The sequence below is a fragment of the Gymnogyps californianus genome, chromosome 13 (assembly GCF_018139145.2).
Source record: "Gymnogyps californianus isolate 813 chromosome 13, ASM1813914v2, whole genome shotgun sequence".
Classification (NCBI taxonomy): Eukaryota; Metazoa; Chordata; class Aves; order Accipitriformes; family Cathartidae; genus Gymnogyps; species Gymnogyps californianus.
Genome location: NC_059483.1, coordinates 12,178,410 through 12,202,105, shown reverse-complemented (window position 1 = coordinate 12,202,105; position 23,696 = coordinate 12,178,410). Strand labels below are relative to the sequence as shown.

At 42.4% G+C, this 23,696-nt stretch overlaps 1 protein-coding gene across 1 annotated transcript in view; it reads right to left on the bottom strand.

Moving 5' to 3' along the window:
• The window catches only part of SLC41A3 (solute carrier family 41 member 3), a 130,674-nt gene extending 107,473 nt beyond the window's left edge, over nt 1–23,201 (bottom strand). Inside the window, exon 1 of the mRNA XM_050904773.1 lies at nt 23,080–23,201. The gene's annotated coding sequence lies outside the window, so the exon portion shown is untranslated. The remainder of the gene's footprint in view (nt 1–23,079) is intronic.
• Between the last annotated feature and the right edge of the window lie 495 nt (nt 23,202–23,696).

The following is a 23,696-nucleotide window of genomic DNA, read 5'->3' as shown; positions in this document are numbered from 1 at the left end:
TTCCTTCAGTTTTTCCCATTACCTCAATGACTCACCCTCCTTATGCGTATGCTCTCAGGACCTACACTCCCAGGACACTCTCATACCTCCTCTCTATGCATGCTCTGTCCATGCCATAGCTGTGGACTGCTCCCCTGCTCCTCTCCACCTTCTACCATGCATCTCCACATAACCTCCCTTTCCATCATCAGCTCCCAGTCTGGACCTGATAAGCTGCTGGAGTGGGTAAGAGGAGGCATCCAGGTCTGCCCAAGAAAGGAACTGTATCTACGCCAGAGTACCATGGAGCACAGGTACAGACTGCCACCTTCAAGGTGTGGAAGAAATGAGTGGCAGAGGCACCAACCCATCTATCATTCTTCAACCCCAGCAGCTGCAGAGGCAGAAGGAGATGGACTATTTGCAGCAGCATGCCGTAGTTATTCCTTTGTCTTAGGCAAAAGTCATCTGTTGCTCAGTGCAGCTCCTGAACCACCTACCACTGAAGCCAGCAGTCAGCCCTATTGTCACGCTTGAGACCATTAGCCCAGTTCATGTTCATACTGAGGCACATTTACACAGCCTCAAAGGGGCCTCAAAGTCAGCACTAGTGACTTCTACATTCACTTTAAGGCTGGTCCTCACTGCCAGATGTTCTCAAAGTGGCTGTGGAGTAAATTAAGTCTGGGCTTAATAAAGCCTATTTATGCTGTCTCATTTAGCAAAGCTCATGTTTATGAGGATTTATTAGGCACTTAACTGCATGAAAGAGGAAAATATTTGCTTGTAATTTCAATCACTCCGTATGGCTCTCTGACTCAGTGGCCTCTGAAAGCACACAAATATTTTCCAATAAACAAAGAACTGGTTCAAACTGCTGCCCATTGAAAATAAGAGACTGAACACAAACAGATTTGATTCATAAGCTTTTTCCCCCACAAAAACTGGAAAGGATCCAACTTTTTTTTTTTTACTGTAATGTGACAAAAGCCTTCAGTTTGGATATCTACACAGGGCACTGACTCCTTCAGTCCTCAAGGAGCAAGTGACTTTACTAGATAGTGAAACACAGTGTTAAGCTTGCTGCTATAATAATCTCAAAAGTACAACAGCACATGGTCATCATTTTGACTCTTGCTACTAACCAGCTTCAGTGAAGATGGAACCAGAGATCTCATGCAAGAGAGCATCTTCCAGCCTGAATCCAGGTGTAGAACTATTAGCAAATGATTTTCCTTTGTAGGTCAAATTTATATACATGTGCACCCATATGAACAGGACCCAAAGAACTCTCAATAGGTGAGAACTGGAAATCACAAAACCAAGCAATAACTAAATAACTGAGTCACTGTGTCAGATTAGTGACTAGGCTGAATAGGCAAAAGTCAGTGGAGTCAAAGAAACTGTGCCTGTTTGCATCTAGAACAATGTGTTTCATTATCATTAAGGCTCCTTGTTTCCTTGGTCAACAGTTTACTCAACAATTGCTATTGGCTTTCAGTTTTCAAGTTGTCAGAAATCTTTTTACCATGTTGTCAGCTGGGCTAACTTCTCCTATTTATTATGCAAATAATTTTCTAATTGTAGAGAACTACCTACAAAGCAAGAACATCTTTCTAACTACAGAACAGCCAAAGCACAAGCCAAAATGTCAGACTATTTGTAGGGTGGTATACTGAATTGTGTTCTCTCATCAAACAGAACTCTTGGACTTGAACTGGTATTTGTAGGTATTCATGCTGGACAGTATCTCCTCCGCCACTCCCTATATTTTTATATGTTCCCCTCTCAATATACCTTGAAATTTTCATTTAAGGGCACTGAAACGGGTCCAAAAAAAGACTCAGAAAGACTCCATCCACTCTTCCAAGAGAATCACTTAAATATTTGGGGGTGTAAGTGGGGTAGGTGTTGTCTGTTTTGTTTTTTTAAATAATCATTCATTTACTTTCGGAGGTCTTTCAGACTTACAAATCACTGCCAATATAAGAATCATATACCAATATGCAAATTGAGATGAAAGTATGGAGCATTAAATTTTATTCAGAGACTATTCATTGTATTATATCTAGGGGATCACAATATATGCAGAACTTGCCCGGAAATCGATCAAAGTGACTTGACTTTAGGCAGACACAGAAAAAAAAAAAGATATTTGAAAGGAAAAGCCCTCAGAATTCCCTCACTTTTGATAGCCACAGTCAACCACCTCATTGTTTCTCAGCATTTATTTTGCATCTGAGTAGGCCATATTTCCCTTTGTGACTGCACAGTTTCTATACGTGAAATATTCACAATGATTGATAGGATAAGCTGTTACAGTGAATCATATCAGTGGGTTTAAACATAAAAATCAGATTTAGAAAAGTTAGTAATAACTTGATACTCCGGGAATGAGGAAACTACAAAAACAAAACAATTACTAGCATTATGGCTTACAGAATATTTAGCAAGCCATACATTAACACTGGCACTAGTGTCTGCTGAACAGACTCTGATGTCCCCTAGGAATGGATTTCTCTATCTGTTTGCTCTTAATATCACAGGGCATCTGTCCAAAACTGTGTACTAGAAAGAGTGTGCACATTTTTGCATCTTTAAGAATTGTGAAAAATCTTCTATGTCAAAAGTTTTGTTCCTAAACTACTTCAATCAATTGGTTCCATTTCTATTTTTCTGGTTCTTTTATTTTTAACAAAGGAATTGATATTTCATGACAAACTTGCTCATCATATATTAAGGCAAGCTGCCTCCTTCTTCTCCCAACTGTTTTCAGTGAAAAATGGGGTCTCTAAGTCAACTTTTGTGTGAAAGAGTTGCTCATTAAAAACTACCTTTTTTTTTTTTTTTAAAAAAAGCATCTGGATCCAAGGCAAAAAAGAAATCATTTTTCATTTTTTGACAGCAGACAGAATTTCCTCAATGAAAAAATTTCAAAACTCATTGCAGCAATAATATCTTAACTCTGGACAGGCAGAGATCTTATTTCTCTGGAAATACTTTTCTCAGAGGATGAGATGTTTAGAACAAAATGAGAAATTATAGTTAGAAAGAAAACAATGAAATTCTACAACACTCAGCTTCCCACTTCCATTTAAAACAAAGAAGGCAAGTTTCTTCTGTACAATGGCATTTTCTGTTGAGAAATATTGCTTAAGGAAACAAAATTAGCTTCCCACCAATTGACAGACATTTAACATTTTCAATACAGAAAGCACAAGAGAGGCTCGAATATGATCTGCCTGATGAGTGATACAATTGTCCCTGCTCAGAGCTTCTTTATGTCCAATTTCTTCCCATAACTGTTGATTTGTCAGGCAGCATAATTACCGGGGAAGCAGAATGGCATTAAGAGACTACAGGGACACACACTTCTCTATACCAGGAGTAGTATCTCCTTACCCTCCTAAACGGCTCCCATCTAAAGAAAGCTATCTTGTGTTCACATCCATTTCTCACAGGTAAACCGTTACCAGTAATATTTAAACCTCTTCTTGGGTTGCCGTATTATTCTCAAGCCAGTCCCTGAGCTTTATGATTTATAAGTCTTACATTTATTATACATCAGCATATTAACGTAAGATTTTTCGCATCATCCTTGGCATTATGTCAAGATTAAGCATCACACACAACCGTGAGACAAGACTGATATACGGAGCATAAGATTGGCGCAAGCCAAGTGTTTCACATATTGCCTTTTGATTTTAGAGGACTGTCACCATGAGGAAGACTCATTCAGTTATTTATCATTTCTCCCCTTTCAGAGATTACAACAAACTGGGATCTTTACCATGGACTATGAATCATATAAAGCTATGCTACATTCTGGAAAGTCCTTGATCTCATATGGGTGCAGATCAAACACTTGAATCCTACTGTCAAAGAAGGAAAAAAGTCTGCCTTCACAGCATTGCAAATCTCATGATTTCATCTTGGAGCTTGTGATCAGCTCTCAGTCTTGTGATTACCAAAAAATTCTAGCTTCCACTTTAAAAAGTCAGTGTCGAGTTTCACTGTCCATAGAGAATAGCATGATCCTATGGTACCCTTAAATCCCAAATGGTTCAAAGACTAAAGCCACAGGATGCAACATTTAACTCTGTGGGAAAAAAACTTCTTTTCACTGTACTTTGAAGTTAAAATCCTTCATTATTGCTTTTTCTGCTTTGTGCAAAATATATCTCCCAAAAAAATTGATGTTAGAAAACACATTTTGAAATATCAAAAACACTTACGGATTCCAAAAGCTAATTTTGATTTTTTTCTTACAGTTCCTCCATGGTTTTTCATTACTCAGTGTTCTGATAGTCACAGCCAGCAGTAGTTAAGAAGGACTTAAAACTATATTTAAAAATTTTAACTACTGCTCTCCCATCTACAGGAGAATAAAAAGACCGATGCATTTTCAATTTTGCAACAGTTACTATATAAATGCTAAGTTTTGTGTCACTGAGTCAGAGAATTCTTAATTTAAGGTCTCTTAGTATCTAGAAACTGTAGCTTTTAGAAAATAAGTTGTTCCTTTATGAAAAAGAGCAGCCTGCATATTAAAAAAGACAGACTAATGTGTCAAGTGGCACTTATTTCCTTCCCTTTCCTGATGCTTCAAACTCAAATCATTATTGTAAACTATACTTACAGTTACTGGAATGGACTTACTCCTCATCAAGCAAATCTATCACTGTGGATTCTACTGACCAGGAATGACAGGAGCAGCCTTGAATGGCATAATGATCGGGCTTCCTCTGCTCTGAGATGACATAGACTTGGAAATTATCTTTTCATTTATACCCATGGTTTTGAAGATCCAATATTCTCCTAGACAATAATTTAAAAAAAAAATCTAACTTTCCAATTCTTTGCATGATTCACCCTTATATTTACGTTAATACAATTCTTTCCACAACACTTCAGCAAAAGGGACTAGAGCCTTACACTTACCATATGTTCCAAACTGTCACTCTTCAAAGCTTAAGTGGCAGAAAGGAAAAAATGAATTCTTCTTTCCCTTTAAAAAAACCCAAACTGACAGAATTAAGAGAATTCCCTCCAGCTGCTTCCAGTCCTCCATCTTGTAAAGTTCAGTAATTCAGATTCAGCTTAGTACCAAAAGTGATACATGGGAACGCTAACAGTGTATAAAACCCTAAGAACAATGAACTTACTTTTAACTGTATTGTACTAAATTAGACTGGGAAAAAAAAAAAAAATCAAGCTCTGAACAGGTCCAGATAAAGCTAGAACTCCAGGCCTGATAAAAATACATACATGAAGCAAACTGGATATTAGACATTGGCAACAAGTAGTCTGGTCTCCAAACTAGTTCAGGGGATGACTCAGTCAAATGTACAAAACTGTCACATTGATACTGCACAGATCAGCTGAAAAGCATTATGTTTACAATAATAGTTTGTATGCATCTATGCCCTGACATTCTTTCGGGAGTGCTTTTGCAAGCCTTCCCCATGCAGAAATTCCTCTTCTACCTTTAAAGCAATAAAGAGCAGATCATTACCAGAAAGTAAGGAATACTCCAACCAGCTGAAAACACAGAGGGGAAGTAAAAATGGGATTATGCAAATTACAATCTGGCCAGGGGTCTGGGATTAGGAACAGGTACAGAGCTCCAAATCTCCATCTCTGTATCTGCTGATCTCATCATTGCAATTCCTCCCACCTCCCTTAAGATCTTGCCCTAAAAAAAAAGTAATGAGGTCATGGCCAAAATGTTTGTTTATTTCAAAACTCTCAATAGTGTCTTTACATAAAGAGTTCCTGTAAAGGCTACTGGAAATTCCACTGTTACAACCAGGAAGGAAATGCCAATATCGGACTCTCCAGTATCACATCCAGCAACTTTCAAGGTCCTCAAAATGTTTTCCCCAACTTCTCCTCAGGACAGAACCATCTTTCTTTCTACATCCTATAATGAGCGAACAGCCAAGTGAACAGGCACTTTGAGGTAGCAAAAATAATTAATTCCAATTCCTTGAGAACAAGCACCTTGTTTCAGAGACAAGGAAGCTACAAGGTAACTAACTCTGCTTTAGCAGTGACGCTAGAAGTGGCGAGAAGGCCCCTTAAACATGAAGGAAGAGGAGAAAGGCAAAGGAGGGTTCAGAAGAGTATCATTGTCACTTTAAAAGTAGCCCCATGCCATCTCTAAAGAAATCCAGCTGTGGTGAAAGGTGGGAGGGGTGAACAGCTTTACTGCTCCAAACAATATGTCCATTTTCTTTTTTTCTTACTCATGGCCTAGTGTGAAAGGAATGCAGCTATCTGACATCCTAATGGTTTTGTTTGTTTTTGCACCAGATAATTCTCCTTTTAAGCTCCGCCACCTCCTTTGTGTTATTTGTACTGTCCAGGGTAACCCTTAAGGCTAGCAGGACTGAAACTCAACCAGCTCCTTCTTCATAGCTATTCTGAGCTGCAATGCAACAGCAGAGAGCACTCTAGCCCTGCAGGCTACACTAAATGTCCCCAAATCATCCACCATCAAAGTCTTCCTTCTGCCATCTGCAAGCCTTCCCCCAAGTTCAATATTGCTGCACCTCCACCTTCCTTGAAGGAGAGGTTTCAACCATCTGCAGTGGAATTAACAAGAGATTCTCATTTCACACAATCATCTCCAAAGCTCTGGTCTGCCAGGAGCACTGATCTTGTTCCCAGAAAGGAGACAGGTGAGTTGAATCTCCTGAAGAGATGGTGACAGTCAAATAATTTCCACCTTGAAAGCCTGAGCAGTTGAATCTAGCAGCTATGGCAAGACCCAACACCTCCTTGCATCAGCCCTGGTTGTAACGTAAGGCCTATGGGGGTGCTTTAATATTTAGTCACAGAGTAAATCCATAACAAGAAGCTGAATGGTTGCCCTTTCAGCATAGTTCTGATTCAGCTTCAGTTCCAGATAAAACCATCCTGTTTAGTTCTGGTAAAACAATTCTTTTATGGGTAAGAAGCAGGTTAAAAAGGCATCTGCTTATGGGTTCTGTGACTTCCAGCCAGTTCACTGGAAAATAGAACATGGGCCCCCTCTCAGGAACTAGCAGTCCTTCCCAAAGAACATCAGGTTTTAGTCAAACTGTTACTCAAAGCATGTAACAGGGTTTTGTTTTAGTTCAGTTTTGGGTTCATATTATCAGAAACTTCAAAACAAGAGGTCAGACTCAAGCTGTGGTTCCACAGACACTTCCACCATACCTTCCCTCCACCAGTTGTCCCCTCCGCTTCCCTAGGATCTGCTGCCATATCTGTGGCCCATCAAGATGAATCAGGTGAGGGGGATCCACACGCATTAGACACATCAGCATCACCTGACTTCCTCACACTTCCCAAGCTGCTGAGCAATGTGAACCAGTCTAAACAGGACAGCCATAGCAGGCAATCCGTATCCAGGAGATAACAGCTTTGTTGGACCTCACACCCTAAATCAGGCATTATTTTGATGGCATAAATTTATCAGCTGGGGAGGATATGCACTACACACCTAACTTCATTTTTTTTTTTTTTAAATACAACTGCTCCGCCTATCCCTGGTATTGTGGGTCCTCTTGTTTATTTAGGCCAGGTACAAGGAAGACCTGCATCCTGAAGCCCCCAGGTACAGCACACCACAGGAATTAACCAGTAGCCAGGAAGGCTGCCTGATCACACTAGTGCTCTGGCTGCTTGGAAGAAGAGTTCTGAGCAGGAAAATCAAGCCCCTGGCTGTTCTAGCCCTATCCACAGGATATTCTTTCTGCTTTTCTCCACAAGTCTTTTTTTGTGGATAGGATGAGTTTGAAATAGCATCATCAGGCACACCTCCTGTCAGAAAACTACTGCCATCACTTTGTTTCTGCTGCTTCCATATTTTTTTATTCCCCTTCACCAAACTCTGTGCCCAGAAATCATTCCAACTCTTCCCTCCAAGCTAGAGCCAAAGGTACCATCTGCCAGCACGAGCATGCACACAGCAGTGGCAGACAATGCTGCAGCTGCTCTACTTTGCCCTTTAAAACACATTCTCCAGGTTCCTGAGTTTCCCCACTCTTGGGGCACTGCATAAGACTTTCCCAGTTTTGGGGGTTTTTTTTTGTTTGTTTGTGGTTTGGTGGGGGTTTTGGTTTTTTTTTTTGTTTTTTGTGGTTTTGTTGGGTTTTTGTGTTGGTTTTTTTGTTTGTTTTTTTTTAAAGGAGGGAGGAGGAAAAAAGTCTTGCTCAGACTGCAATTTTACTGCTCCAAAAGTTATAGACAGTTAGACTGTCAATACTAAATCAAGCAAAGTCTGTCTTTCTAAACCTCTTACTTAGCATTAATTTCCTCTTGATCTAGCTTTTATCAGACCAAGACAGAAATAAAGAGTTTAACTTCTTAAGTTTAAAGGGGTAAGAAGTATTTCTTACCACCCTATGCTTGCCCCTGTTTTTGCCCTTCTTTGTTTAGCCCTGTAGCTGCATCTTGTCCTGGTCTGAACCATCCTTCCTTTCTCTGCCCCCATTCCCTTTTACAGCTACTCCTGCATAAATCAGATTTCTCCTGAATAGCTTCTGTTAATCTGACAGCTCAGCAGGGACTAACCCCGTCACTTCCTGCCTAAAGATAAGTATCTGCCATGGCATAAAAACTGAACACAGAAAGAAGGGGTGCTCTAGGTCAACAGCTATCTTTGTAGCATTGACAGGGTGGGGACACAGGGGAGGAGAAAAAGCACCTCAAACAGTATCTTTACCACCAAAACAATAGCTCTGCAATACGCACAAGAGGTCAATCATGTCTATCTATCCCCGGACATCATCAGAACTGCTGAATGTGGTGTGCAGTTTCTACTAAAGGCCAGTGTGGATCTTCACTATTTAACTCTTTCAACTTTTTTCTCTTATTGATCATTATTACTCCATTTCACACTCTCAATAAGGCATCCAACCAGCTATCATCACCTGAACAGTAATAATCTTGAAAGGTTACAACCCTCATGTTAAGGGGCAATAAGCCACCACAGAAAATTTAACCTAGTATATAACATCTTCTGCCCTACACATACATCCAACTTCCAAGTCTAGCAGAAGAGGTTCATATCCTCATTTCTTCCTCACCCCCCACTCTTGGTGCACTTTCCAGGAGGTCAGTTTACTTGGGGTAGAAGCAGGAGGTGAGAAGACAGGGCTTGTGGGTATTTCAGGGTGGGGGCTTACCCTATTAACCCCAGCTGGCTTGTACCCCATATCACATCAGAGATGCCACACAGTTCACACTTACACTCAATCTCTTAAAGTTGTCAGCCTGAGGGCATCAAGAGAAAACAGAAGGAAGCCCAGCTTCATTATGTTCAAACTATCACACCTTAAGGCACATCCAAGCCTGACACATGATTTGGGAATGACAGGAGCAGATGCTCTAAAATACGTTTAAAGAACAACACATAATTGTGATAGCTCATAACACCTTTCCTTCAACTGGCTGCATTTGCTGTAAATCCTCCCGCTTTTTCACTCCCCTGGCAGGCAACAGGAAGCCTTACCCTCCAGTGGAGTATCTGCTCCATTAGCTAGCCTCCACCAACTAGCTGCCTCAAACGACAGTGATGCCTGGAATAAGCACCTCATCAAGAAACCTGGGAGGTGATAACTGATGTGTTTGCAGAAACACACACTGACTCCAGTCTCAAATGACAGAGCAGGAAGAGAAGCCAACCGCTTAGGTCCGCTGGGAGCACCTGGCTAGTCACTGGGTACCCCATGTTTCTGGGCTTGCTCCCCGACTTCAGCCTTTGCCTTTACACTCTGTTCTCACACCCAAACCCACACTAATACTGAGAATCAGGCTGGTCTGGCCTAGAGGGACACAGGAGAAGCAAAACAGCAATAAACAGTGACATCCACAAACAGTGGTGGGCCTGCTGGTTTACAAGCAAATGCTGAAAACCATCAGGACATGCCATCACACACAGATGAGGTGTCACTGGTGGCAGCTGAGCAGGGGTTTAGAGACTGAGGGACATCTAGTCAGCGCCACAGCAGCCTCCAGTGGGCCCTACCAGCCCAGAGACACAGCTTGAGGCCAGTTCTCAAAAATATGCACTTGCAAATGTCACACACTGGGGAAGACAGTGCCAGCTTCAAATTTGGTTTGAAAACTGAGGAATCAAATTCTTTGTTCTTTTCTTAGCTGGCTTCAATCTCTCCCTTTCTAAGGTCACATCCTAGAGGGAATAATCAGAATCTCCCATCACTAGAAAAGATGGTCAGAGTCTTGTTTTCCTCTTGGCTGGTTGCAATTCCAAGGAAGACCACTGAAATCATATCACGTAGAAAAATAGAGCCTCTGAGCTGGGCATCAGAGATAACACTGGCTACAGGGGAAATGCACACTGATACATCTTCTCAGTAGCAAGCTGATTTTGCTGACAGTTATGCTGTACATGACCATTTGAAGGAGACCGCAGTCTTGTCTTGGGCTCAAATTCCCTCCCATCCCACTATTTCTCCAAGACACCACAAAATACAACCTAATGCAGCAGCATCCCAGAGAAATCAAGCTATTTCTGCCTATGGATTCCTGTCTTTGCTACAGAAAAGGCTGCAGTTTTTTAAACTTTTGGGTAACTGCTATGCTGTTATGTTAGCAATTGCAAATATAAAAATACAGCAAGGACCAGGTACTGGTTTATCATTGAGTTAGTTTGGCTGGAAAGCTTACATCATATTTTCTTCTCGGAAAAGCTGATGTGCCCTTGTTACTCAAGAAAGGAGGCATATCAACAATAGTCTCAAGTCTATGGAGAAGCTGTTTAAGCACTTGTTACCATCCTGTCCCTTTGAGATCTCTCATTTTAGGGTTGCATCACATCTGGGAAATGAAAGAGAAGGTAGAAATTCAACAGGACAGCCTCGTCCTTCTGTCATTCAGCCTACTGTAGCAGTAACACAGCACTGGAAAGGTGCTGCTTGGGAAAAAAAAAAAAAATCATGTCCAGTCTTAAAGAGAAAGATCTAAGCCAATCTCCTAGACTCAAGCGCTTAGACTCTGGAAAACTTCATTCTTGGATCCTAGCTTTACAGCCTGGTCCTAGGTACACATCTAGTTTAACCAAGTCCATCTTACCCCTTGGGAAATGCTAACAACCTCAAGGAGGTAACTGCCAGGAAACTTTTTTCTAGATATACATCCTTCATTTTCCATTGCTCAATTTATTTTTAATCAACTCCTCCAAGTTATAGCCTTGATCTTGGCTGCTCCTTGAGCAATCCTTTTCCTCTGTCTGGACGCTAATGCCTTTCAGAGAGTCGGTGAAATGTATTAATAGCCATTTACAATCTCCCTGATCAGACTAAGGCAAGATTCTAGCTTTATCTGTTCAGTACCTGCTAAGGAGAAAAGCAGGGTAGAAGGCATCAAGGATCTACGGAGAAACGGAGGAACATGTTTAGTTGAAGAGGTCCAGACATGGGAATAGAAAGTAATGAACACAGTAGGAAGACCAGATTTGTGTAAGGCAGCACTACTTCCTGCGAGCAATTTTGCCTCACCAATTTCAATAAGAAGAAGCAGCTAGGAAGGTAAATTTGTTGACTTTATTAAACTACAGGCCAAGAATCAAAGCAAAGATCAGAAAGAGGAGCAGCAAACAAATGTCACAGTATACAAGCTATTACTACAATTATAGAGAATTTTGTGTCTCTGAAGTGCTTTGCACACAGTAGTTCAGTAGGGCAAGCCCTACTTCTCAGTGGCTACAAAGGCTCTGCACACTGCAAGAATCTGAATGTCAGTCAGCCATAATGCAGGCTCACAAACGAAGCAGCCTTTATGACCCAGTTTAGCACTTGTTTCTCCTCCCTTGTGCTGCGCTAGGCAGGGTAACCTCAGGAAGTTGCATATGCAACAGAAAATCATCTGCTTCCTCCCTTAATATGCTCTCACATGAATTTCTACAATCTTTACAGTTTCCCCTGCCTCTTCTGTTTGCAATGCATACATCTCACTTTGGTTATCAAGAAATTCAAAGGAACACTGAAGCAAGCCTCATGACAACTGCAAACAGATCAAAATTATGGAGCAGGAACCAGGAGCTGAACAATTTGACCTTAACAGTATTCATTTCAGAGGAGTGAGACAACTTTGAGGCAGACCCCCAAAGCAACAGGTTAAGCAAACACTGGGTGTGATTTTTCAGCTGTTGGTTGTATGTCAGTGTTTGAATTAATTTACTTACAAAAGCCACTTATATACAATAGTGATCAAGCAAGGTCACAATGACATCTGGCCCTCTCAGAGCAGCTGGTTGCTCCTCTAACCCCTTTTCTCACTGCGCTATGCACAACAGCTTTGGTCTCAGCCACTTTGAGCTATCTGAGCTACAGAGCTTCACGTGGAAGCAGAATCTGGCCTCAGGCTTTTAAAATACACCTCCAGCTGACTGAATGCAAGACTCGGGCAACGAGTGCTGTTGGAGCCTACTTTCATCGAGGGAAGCCGGAACATGCAGAGACACATGAGGCAAACTGAGATCCAACCACACATTTCAGCAGAAATCCAGCAGGGTTACAATTGTGTAACTGTTGTCACAAGTTAACTAGCACATGGCAAAAAAACATGACAAAAACCTTCCTGTTTCACCCCCTAACACAAACATTTCTTCAGAGTTTGAGAAGGACCCCAAACCTCTCTGCACTGAAGAGGCACTTTGGCATCTGCTTCTGCAGGGCTGAGCCTTCACCAAACAGAATGAGGGATGGAGGGTTCTGAGCCAGGACACTGTGAAGTCAGGGGGACATCAGCGTGGTTGGTACCTTGTCCAAGGCCTGCATACCTGATCAGGACAGGACTAGTTATGCAACTTCATTCTGCTGCTGGCAATTGCAGCATTAAAAACTTAATAGCAGAGCTTTATGCATATGAACAAACATTTTAATTGCTTCTAACCCCATCTGTACTATAGTTTCTCCTATCAAGCTTAACCAGCTTTTGGTTGCTTACAAATATCTCAGTTCATTACGTCTAAAGATTTAAAGTTTTGACCTTTGCATCATATACAGAGACACTTTCTACTGTGTTAACATAAAGGTGCTTTTTCAGCATGTTTTCTCACATTTGCCTGGCTCAGAAGTGGCAGAACACCTCTCACATGAGACACACTGGGAACAGCCAACAGGAGAACTATCCAGAAAATCTACATGGGAAAGACAGATGTTTATATGGGAGAAGAGCTGCTGCTAATCACAGCTATTACAGCACTGAAAGCTATCAATACAAGTCCATGTTTAATGGAACAATATGTTATGGTACAAAACATCCTACAGTAAGATACCAAGGCCTGATCTGACCCAATTCCCAGCAGTTGTACTTTATTAACAAGTGTTATTAACTTCAGCGCAATTACTCATACAGACAAGGGTATCCACAGGCAAGTCCTGATTCAGTAGCCTCTATAATATGACTAAAGTTCTGGTATGTGGGTATTGAACATTATTTAGGATGACTCAGGTCACTCTAAATATAAGATACCCACTTTGACTTATAGCTTTAGAGGTTTTTAAACCATATGTGAAGTGATCTCATCATGTGCTGCTCTGCATCTTATTGCTCAATCGGTATTGCTAAACAGGAGTGTTAAGTAATCTATTGTATAGTACACAGTACTCCACAGTACATAGAACTCCACTCTAATTCCAGCAGCAGTTTGCTATGTAATTCCTGGTACAGGCAATAAATTACTGTGTCCTGTACACTTTACATTAAGGGCTGTGAAGAATGCATTGCATAGTCAATGACAGATGCTACAAAGTAAGTTACTTTGATTTTGAAATCGTCAGAGAAGCTCCTGATATTCAGCACTCAAATGGCCACTACAGAACCATTCCACTATCATTTGACTTCTTTCTCTGTCACTGGGCAGTGACAGGTCTGATAAAACTGACATACAGTGATGTGTAAGAGGAGGAAAGGGGAGATGCATGCAAGTCTGAACTGGGTCACAGTTAGTTAGTGGAGTTGTGCTAATTTATACCAAAGATCTGGTCTTGTAATTGTGCACACAAAGTATTACTCAGAATATAACTCTCCCCAGATTAAGAATTCAGTTCTGGTGTTACAGCCTTCTTGCCTTCAAGGAGGTCACGGTTTCAACCTCAAGAAGTTGGGGGGGAGACAGGGAAATGATGCACAGGCCATAATTCTTCCTATTCCAGCTGCCTTTTTTTGGTCTTTGAAAGTGTCTCATATCTCATTCCCCCTTGGCCGATTCCTTGTGCTGAGGTAGAGGAGATAAATCAGCATTCCTGTGCTTCAGACATACCAAAGCTTTACTGTTGTGGCTATTAGAGTCTGAAACATCTTCCTTTACCCAAAGCCAGTGAATGCAACAGCTTAAGAAAGAGCCCAGAAGAATTCACTATGAAAGCAGATCACCTGAAAGAGAATTATACCTTCTGATGCATGCTGAAGTTCTGCATAAACTTGCCTGCTTGCCCTAGCTCTAAGGGAAATCCTTTGCTCTGAGCAGAGTGCCAGCACCATTAAGAATCCCGCCCTTTATCTGGCTGTGGAGCTGTTATTCCTCAGCTGACCCGGATTCAGCAAGGAGACCTATGCAGTATAGAATACATTGCTCTTGCCACCAATCTACTCTTCCTTTGTAGCAGAGCAGGAAGGTCTTCAGCGAAGTGAAATTAGCAGAAATCCCTGCGTAAGCTCCCATCAGTTGTGCTAAGGAGGAAGTAGGTAGCATATGCACATCTCCCTTGGGAGACAGTGAGGATACAAGCCCATCCAGAAGAGACTTTATGTATCAGTTGGTGTTTGTCACCTTTACGAAGGGACCAGTCTGGGTTGAATCCACTCCGGATTCAAGTCTCATAACTTTCTGGCTAACAATCTGTCCCTTGCAGCAGGCTACAATACAGAATAAACTGCTACTAAAAAAATAAATGCAGGGTCTTCAAACAGAAGGCTGGTGTCATTGGTGCTGCCAAACCTTGAGGCGCTTTTATCAATTTCCTAGACTCTACTACAAGAATTTGCTTTATTATCTCTTTGTATGGAATAAAACACCCTAAGTTTTCAGAACGCGGTGAAATACCACCACTCCAGGTACCACTAAGTTCTGCAAACACTTTCATAAACTGCCTTTGCTGCTGAGGACAGTCTTGCCCTTCATGCTTGATGCCTTTTTTCCCCCCCAGATGGGCTTTCTTAGCCTGGTTCATTTCAATAATCAGATTTACACTGAGGTCCTATAAACTATCACACTGGCACAACCCAGCAAGAGAAAGCTATGGGAGAGGAGCAGGTGTTACTTGGACTAGCTTTGCCAACCAAAACCACATTCCTACAACACCTCTCAGGTGAACTGAACAGCTGTAGTCTATTGAGCTCCTTGCAGAAATCCTGGCTCCCACCCAAGACAATACAGTTCTTGCAAACCCAGGTTAAATTACCTTCAAGTTGTATGTGGTCATTTTGTTTCTGAAGTACAAAAAATCATACAATATATTCCCCTCCCATCTCCATGTGATATTTGCTCCTATACTAAACCCAGCTCAAAATATTCCATCATTCAAAACAGGCCTGAACTTCCAAGTAGTGCAGACTTCAGTAGCAAGCAGCAATACAAAGGGTTGCACCTAATGAATTAGGATCCAACTCAGTTAACAATTCTCTGTAGACACACTAGAAATACCATAGATAAAAGCCAAGGAGAGAGACAGTTTTGAGAAGGTCTTGCTGGACTTTGCTATGATTAACAGGAAATTTCCTCATTTTATTTAGGGAAAAAAGCAGCAAGAGACAGCCTATTTGATGATACGCATAAGGTGACTGGAAAGAATGGGTGCACTGGAAGGCAGACCATGCTGGGAGGTACTTCACCTGCAGATCCGTACACAGGAATTCAGACAAGACATGCACTAGCTGCAACGGTGCTGCAGCACATAGATGACAGTCTGTGCTATCCCCTCATTGATCTATGATCAGCTTTCTTGGACTATCTTGTCATGCTGGTGTTGCTGTCTTGCACTATACATAGCCCAATTAAATTAATACAGGTATCTGATAAGTCCTTCTCCCAGTGCCATATCCAGGAGGAATCAGAAAGTTTCATCTCCAGTGGTACAAGGGGGACAGATCAAGGGCAACTCCTACCAGCTCTCTCCTTGCCTTAAAAGAAATCATTACCCTTACTTGTCCCAGCCACTTAAGCACATGCCATTTATGTGCAATAGCCCTATGCTTTAGAGACACGCGCATAAAGGGCAGGGTACAGCATGCATGCAGGTTAATGGGTACAAGGAAAGCAGGCTGAAAAAAAAAAACCCCAAACACCCCACACCAATCATCCCCCAGTCCATGCTTTTGTGAAGATCTTATTTGAAAGTAGCTGCCAAACCTTTTGAACAAACAGTTTTTAGCCTGAAGAGATAATGGACTGTTTGCTGCCCTTTACTTGTGGGTGGATGGCATTATTTCTTCTCCACAGCTGAATGACAATGGTTTTTTGAAAAATGAATTACAAAATGGGAGAATTGCAAATACTTGTCTGAGCGCAAATTGCTTTGTTTGCCTGAGAGGGAAGGTGTTTATATGAAGAACAATCACTCCTGTAAAAGCATCCTCAGAGACAATACACATTCACAAACACAGTTGAGTTCCCACAGCAGCTCCTGAGTGAGCATGAGCACAAGCAGCTCGCTGGCCTCCAGCGAGATTAATTGAGCACTTTCTCAGTGCTCATCTCCACCCAGAAGCTGGCATTCTCAGGCCTGCAGTAAGCGATCCACCACCAACCATCTGTCTTGCTGTTGTCCCCATTAAATTAAGCATGTTTTATTTCTTACCATTTACCTCGCCTTTATGTGTTACTGGAAACAGAAGTGTACTGTTTAAAAAAATTACTCCTCTACATAATCTGAAGACTTGTGGTTGGACATAACACATTATAAGGAAAGCAGATTCAAAGGTCAGTGCTCCTACAAATACCCCTTCCATCACCCTAGAAGTTGTAATTTGGCAGTGCAGGCTGGGCCTTTATGTTGGCATTTTTCACAGTCCTGCATAGGGTCCCCCAACCCTTTCCCGCAACAGCTCCCCAGCTGTGGAGACACGTGCCACATGCTTTCATTGCCACGATCTTGCACAATTTACTTGCAAGTCTTTAAAGCAGACTCTGCTGCCTGTTCTGGGCTCTGGCTGGAGAGGAAGGGAAAGTGAATGCTCCCATTTTAGCTTCAGATTATTTTAAACACATGATGACAGATGCTCTGCAGTGGGAAGGGCCTCTGGCTGCTTCTGCAGCACGAGTGCACACAGGCACACATGCACGTAACTGCAGGAGATGGGGAGAAGAGCTCAGCACATGTTCTTGCCCAGCCAGGTGACCCTGCTGCATCCTGAACAGCAGTGACACAATGTGGGTCTGAATTAGGTGTCTCTAAGTCACAGGTTTCTGCCATAAACACCATATGTTAAAAACCCCATAGGAAACAATTTAACATAAGAGTAACCAAAAGCTCCCTCCCTTCTTGGTGTTTGTCTCCTTGTCCTCAGTGCTAATGCCTGGGCTGCCACAGCATAATGACGCTTTCTGCCAGGCTCCAAAGAGGCGCAATGGATGCTCCTGGTGCAGGGAACCATACTCACTCTCTTCTGTGAGTTGCTATAGCTCAATCTCAACTGGATCTAAATCCCCAAATTTGGGGAAAGAAATATTTACAAGTAGATCTAAGCATCACAGTCACTCCCCTTTCCCAGAGTGGTCTGGGCTAGCTTTGTCACCTTTTTGACTGCCAGAGATGGCTGACCTTTGCAATGCAAGTCTGTCTTCAAGCCTCCACAGCATCAGTGCCTTCCATAGGTACTTCCTCCAAAATCCAAGACAACACAATTTGTCCAGTATTACTGGAAGCAAGCAGCAAACAAATCCAGTCAGACACCAAAGAGTTCTCTCATATTCTATCAAACAAGTGTCACACTTCAGCATGCCACTGCATTAAAGACGATTTCCTGCAGCTTGAGGATACTGTCAGTTTAAGTCTATAATCACCTCTCCACCTGTTAACGCAGAGTACAGTTAGTCTCAAGAAACCTTGCTCAACACAGGGCAAGGTCAAAGATTAGAGCAGGAACACGAATTGCTGGAAACCAACATTTCTGAAAAAGGCTTGGACACCGCTACACCAGGATGCTCCTGCTGAAAAGGTGCCCACTGGCAACAAGCACTGACAAGAAGATGGATCTTTGTGTAGTATGGTCTGATCTCTACCACATGCTCCTAATTCAGGAACTGTGATAGCTGTTCCCGATTGCCTACAGAGATAGCCAGTCACATCCAGATGTTATTTCACCAAAGGTCTTAGTACAGGCTGAATCACCCTGCAGGTACACAGCCCTCACCAACGAGTCAAGGAAGACCTGATGAGTAACAGATACCTGATTCCTGTAGCTAGCGGTGACGACTGTCATCCTTGCAACAGTAGTAACGCAGACTTCAGTCACTTGGAAATCATGAAATCAAAGGAAAGAATGAGATTGCACAAAAATAAAGGAAAACATTCATTTTTTAATTTTCTGGCTTTTTTGAGGTATGACTCTCACTGTGATTTACGACTCCATACGCAATAGCTTAAAAAAAAAAAAACACAAAGGGCACTAAAAAAACCAGGGCACTATCAGCACAACTCTATACACTTCCCAGTCTACAAAACTGTACTGAAAGCCAGTCTTCCATTTCAGAGCTTCATCCCAGATCCCTAAGCTTTCCTTCAGTCATTTTTGCAGCTCCAGAAACATTTTGAGATGTAGACCCTAAGCACACAGTCTCTCTACACCCATGAAATCCATTTGTCACCTACGCAAGACAGCCACATACGTATTTTTCAAAACCTCTCACACTGCAGAATGACACTGGCTCCATGCCTTCACAAATTTCCTTCAGACAGGACTTGGGAGGCCCTTTCATTAGCCATCCAAGGTGTCCCCAAGAGACCCACTATTTTGCTGACAATGAAGATCTGTGCCCATAAATCCCCTACACACCAAGAGATGCCTGGACAAGACCCTGTAAGACAGAGAAGATTACCTGCCAAATTAGAAACTGATCCCATCCTCTGACAAAAGCAACTATCACAACCTAAAACATTTCTGTTCTCCTTCCTTTTCTTCCTTGCAAAAGGACTGCCAAGCAGATACAGCAAAGTGAATGCATTTCAAGAACAAATTCAAAGCACATACACATCAGAGGGTTAAACGTGAAAAGCACACACTCTCTGGGACATTCTGCTTCTGTTCTCTCAGGCTCCAATTCCACAAACACACACGCCTGTACTTAATTTTAGTACAGAAACCAGCAGGTTTCTGTAGCACATTCATGGAAACTAGGGTAAGGACACTCCCATCTGCAGAACCAGGGCCCAAGGCCACGGTCTCTCACTGGAGTGTAGGCTGGGAAGTATCTCCCTCCACAAGATGGAAGTCAGCAGAATAAGGTCACACAATTGGAGCAGAAACTGCAAGAAAAAAAAACCCTGTTAGTAAAGGGCAGTGCCACAGTGGATGGATCTGCAAGACCAGTTTAATTTGGTTCTCTACTTCAGGGAAAAAACTGCAGTCTGAAGAGCTTTCCATTTCTACTTGCATCCACCCGGGGCACTTAAACAAGTGTTGGTATAAAACAGGACATATTACAGCAAGAAAGCCAAAGTGTTAAGCCCCTAATCACACAAATGGGAACTAAGGAAGGACAAGCATTCAGATTGAGAACACAAGCCTAGAGCATTCCTAATCTCAGCTCAGGTATTGGAGTAGCAACTTTAAGTAAGCGCTGTGGCCGCCTTCTCACTGTTGTCCAGCTGGAATCTATTCAGCTGCACCTTGCCTCCCAGAAGCAGCCTTGCAAAAAGACTGTTTTTACAATCTAGGAGGCATCTGCTCAGCAATTAATAGCACAGCATTCATTTAGCAATATCTCCTTCCTCCACCGACTCAGCCTGGGCTAAGCTTTGATCACCCCATAGTCTATTCATTCTTAAAAGTCACCAGAATGCAAATAAGTATTCAGAGAGGATCAAGGATCTACACCTTCCTTCATATGAATCATTACAACAGGGACTCACCATGTTAAAGTGAGTCTCAGTAAAGATACTTTCATGGGAGGTACCTTCCAAGAACATGAATAAAACAGTTGACTGCAACGTACTAGCCTACATAAGCTTCTGAAACGCATCAGTCTCACCTCAAGTGCCTGACCCTGCGATATGTCAAGCATCATTAGTAGGCTGGTTTGGGGAGTCAGTTGAACTGCTAATTGTCTGATTGCTCCCTTCCCAGACAGCATGACTTACACAGCAGGATTTTTTGCTGCTTCATCACAACTTAAAAGTTTCATATCACAAACTATTATCTATGCAACATTTTAGACAGTTTCACAATTTGAGTGGTATTGCTGGTCTTCCAGAAACCTGGCATAACATGTTGACATATGGTCTATTTGGCATTTAAAGAGCCTTGCTTTTTCGCATTGGTCAGATTTAGGAATTTGGCCTGCCCCATGTAGCAGCTTATTTTACTAGTTTTCCGCATTGATATAGAGATCAAGGATCTCAGTCATGAGCAGTCCTGCTGAGCAGGAGCTGTACAAATGCAGAACGAAAAGACATCTCATGATTTTTGCTCCACTTTGAAATAGATTTTTAGACATCTGACAACAAGATCTTTCTCCCTCACAACAAGCACATGGAGCAGCAGAAAGAGAGATGGCCTGCAGAAATTAAGACCTTCCATGAAACTCCCCAGAGGAAGGACTGAATAGATCAGTAAGCAGGCCTAGATCTGAAACAGACATTGGGACACTTCTAAAAAGGGATGGTTCAGTGTGTTTCCTCCTCCCATCACTTAAAATCACCACACAAATACATATACACACAGAGCAAACAGATTTCACTTATCATATTCCCACCACTGTCTGGTAATTTTTTTAATGCATCCAGTTTTTGCTCAAAACCAAGCACAAAAAAAAAAATCTGTGAGTTTCAATCTTCCCTTTTGGGTGATGATTTTACTGGCACTATTTCTGCACACACACACTCCTGACAACTCTGTAGTTCCCCACAATTCCCCAAAAAACTCAGGAAATGCTGACTAACCCTGTTTTTGAGGACAAGAATAAGTGATCATGCAGACAGCAGCAAGATATAACCTGGTCAAAGTATGAAATTGCAAGGCTGGGAAAACAGAACTCATGTACATGCCTACAGACAGGGCTGTACACATGCCCTTGCATGCTAGTTCTTACTCACTGTCACACACACACTATTTTTGCATCAGCTGTTGCTGTGGACCTCAGATCTAAAGAGCTGCAGAGGCCATTAGATGCCTAATCACCCATGATTAATCCAAATGGAGCTCTCCCATTCACAGGAACACTCCCTGCTTCTGAACAAGAACAGCAGAATGTTCTCAATTGTGTCTCAACATGCTCTATAAAGTGTGATGAAAGACGACAAGAAATTTATCCTGGAGAAAGACAACAGGCTACTGGTGTTTAATAAACTTGTACATTCAGTTCTTCATGAAGCCTCCTATTACCTGTGGTAAGCCAAAAGTGCTAACCAACACACGCCTCTGGGATAGTCCCTTTAGAGCTCTCAGAGCCCACATTAACATGCCAAACACACTAAGGTTTAACTTCTCTGTCCCTCTCACAGTCCCATCTGCTACTTCCTTAAAGCGAGACCCCAGTTTCAACAACATGCACCCGTCACACAGAGAAAGATACATTCTGGCAGGTTTGTAGCTACCTCTGCGGTTCCTTGCATAAGCTTTTCATATTTTACAAATGGTAAGCCATGTACTTGGAAGACCATTCTCACCTGTGCACTACAGCAGACAAAAGTTAAGTAGGTTTCTCTGCATCAGGCTCTAGCTTTGGGGTACGTGTAGGTGGAACTATTTCCCATAGATAATCTTTCTTACTCAAGGAAGAAGGTGGATGCAAAGTAAGGATTTTTCAAAACCACGTATTATTTCAGACAATTCACTTCTACAGGACCCAAAATTGTACACTGGAAAGGTACCTTATATCTTATAGATAGGAGTGAACATCTAGGGTGGGGAGAGGGAGCAGAACGGGGGGACACAGACAAGGATGACACAAAAAAAAAAAACCACCCACAAAAACAGAACCAAAAAAAACCCCCACACACACCAGGCTCTATTAAAGCTCTCAGGCTGAGACACCCAAAATCATCAGTTCTAACCAGAAGTCACACCCAGAATCCTTAGATGACACTCCAAGCTCTTTCAATGATTTCATGTGTGGTCTTGGTCACTCCCTGCCTCAGTTACCCCAGTTACACAATCACGACTTTAATTCTTATTTGCTAACACTGACAGAATGTGGATAACTGTGGTTTTGAGGGCCTGTTTTCTTGTTTTAATCTGACACACTGCCCATTATTTACTACTTGGTTTCATGCAAAAGCTCTGTTTTTTTTTTTTTTTTTTTTTTTTTTTTTAACAACTCCAGGAGCTCCAACCTTGGCTTGGGACATCCAGTTCCACCTGAAAACGCCCAGAAATTCTCTCCTCACCCTGAAATTTCACCTGGAAGAACCACGCCAGCTGCATCTGCCAAGTCCTCCTTCTATGGCCACAAACTCAAAGTGAAATGTAGAGATGCATAAATCCAATGTGGAGGTATAAAAGCAGCTCCAGGACTGTGCCTAGGCATTCGGAAACACATGCACATTGTAGCTAGGCCTTTCTCTTGACATCAGCTCTATTAGCCAACCTGTCGATACTTCAGTTCCAGCCAGCCAACACCACAAACGCACACCCCTACCTAAAATGGGCTGTTGCAACAACAAGAAGAGGCACTACAAGTTTCCAGGTAAGCAGAGACAAACAGGAAACTAAGATAGATAAAACAAGTGTAGTGAAAAGAAAGCAACCAAACATCACAGAAATACATGCCAGGAGCTCCAAATACAGATGGCCCAAACCAGTTCTCCAAATACACCTAGAGGATGAAGCAAGTGTATGCTCCCACACACGTGCTGTGACCAGGTTTTGCACCAGCACACCAACATTATGCAAATAAATAAACCCAAAAGGCATGCAGAGCCTTACCTACTGCCCTGGGTGCATCCCCACCAGGCCCTGCAGGCTCCACCTGGACAGGGCTCTCCTCTGGTGCCTTTTGGGACAAGGCCAATACTTCACTTCTCCCACCTCCAAAGCAACCAGACTGCTTGTTCCTACAGTAAATACAATTTAACACACCTGCAAAGTGAGCCCACACACCACTACTGACCAGAGGACATTCCAACCTCCAGCTAACCTCAAGCCCTATCAGCTAAAATGGCTTCCCTGGTCACATGGGGCACTTTCAGCCAATCACAGTCCCTGACTACTGCAGCCTCCTTGCCTGGTGGCATCCTGCGGGCAGTCCTCAGCTGTGCTGAGGGAAGAGGAAAAATGAGAAATTGCTAGAAAATAGCCACCTTCCTCCCAGTGTTTCACCCAGGGCTGTTAATTAACTCCCCACTGAGAGAAGCACACTGGTCCCTTGTCACTTTTTACAAGCAGGCTCTGGAGCCTGTGGAGACATGAGAGCTCTCCCCAGGGATGAGACTGGGGTGGGCAGAAATTCAGAAACCCCTTTCTCCTCCTGGTAGACTGCAATGTGCCTTGGGATCTGTTTTCAAATTAGCAGGGTATTTCAGAAATCACAGGGCTTGTACTGT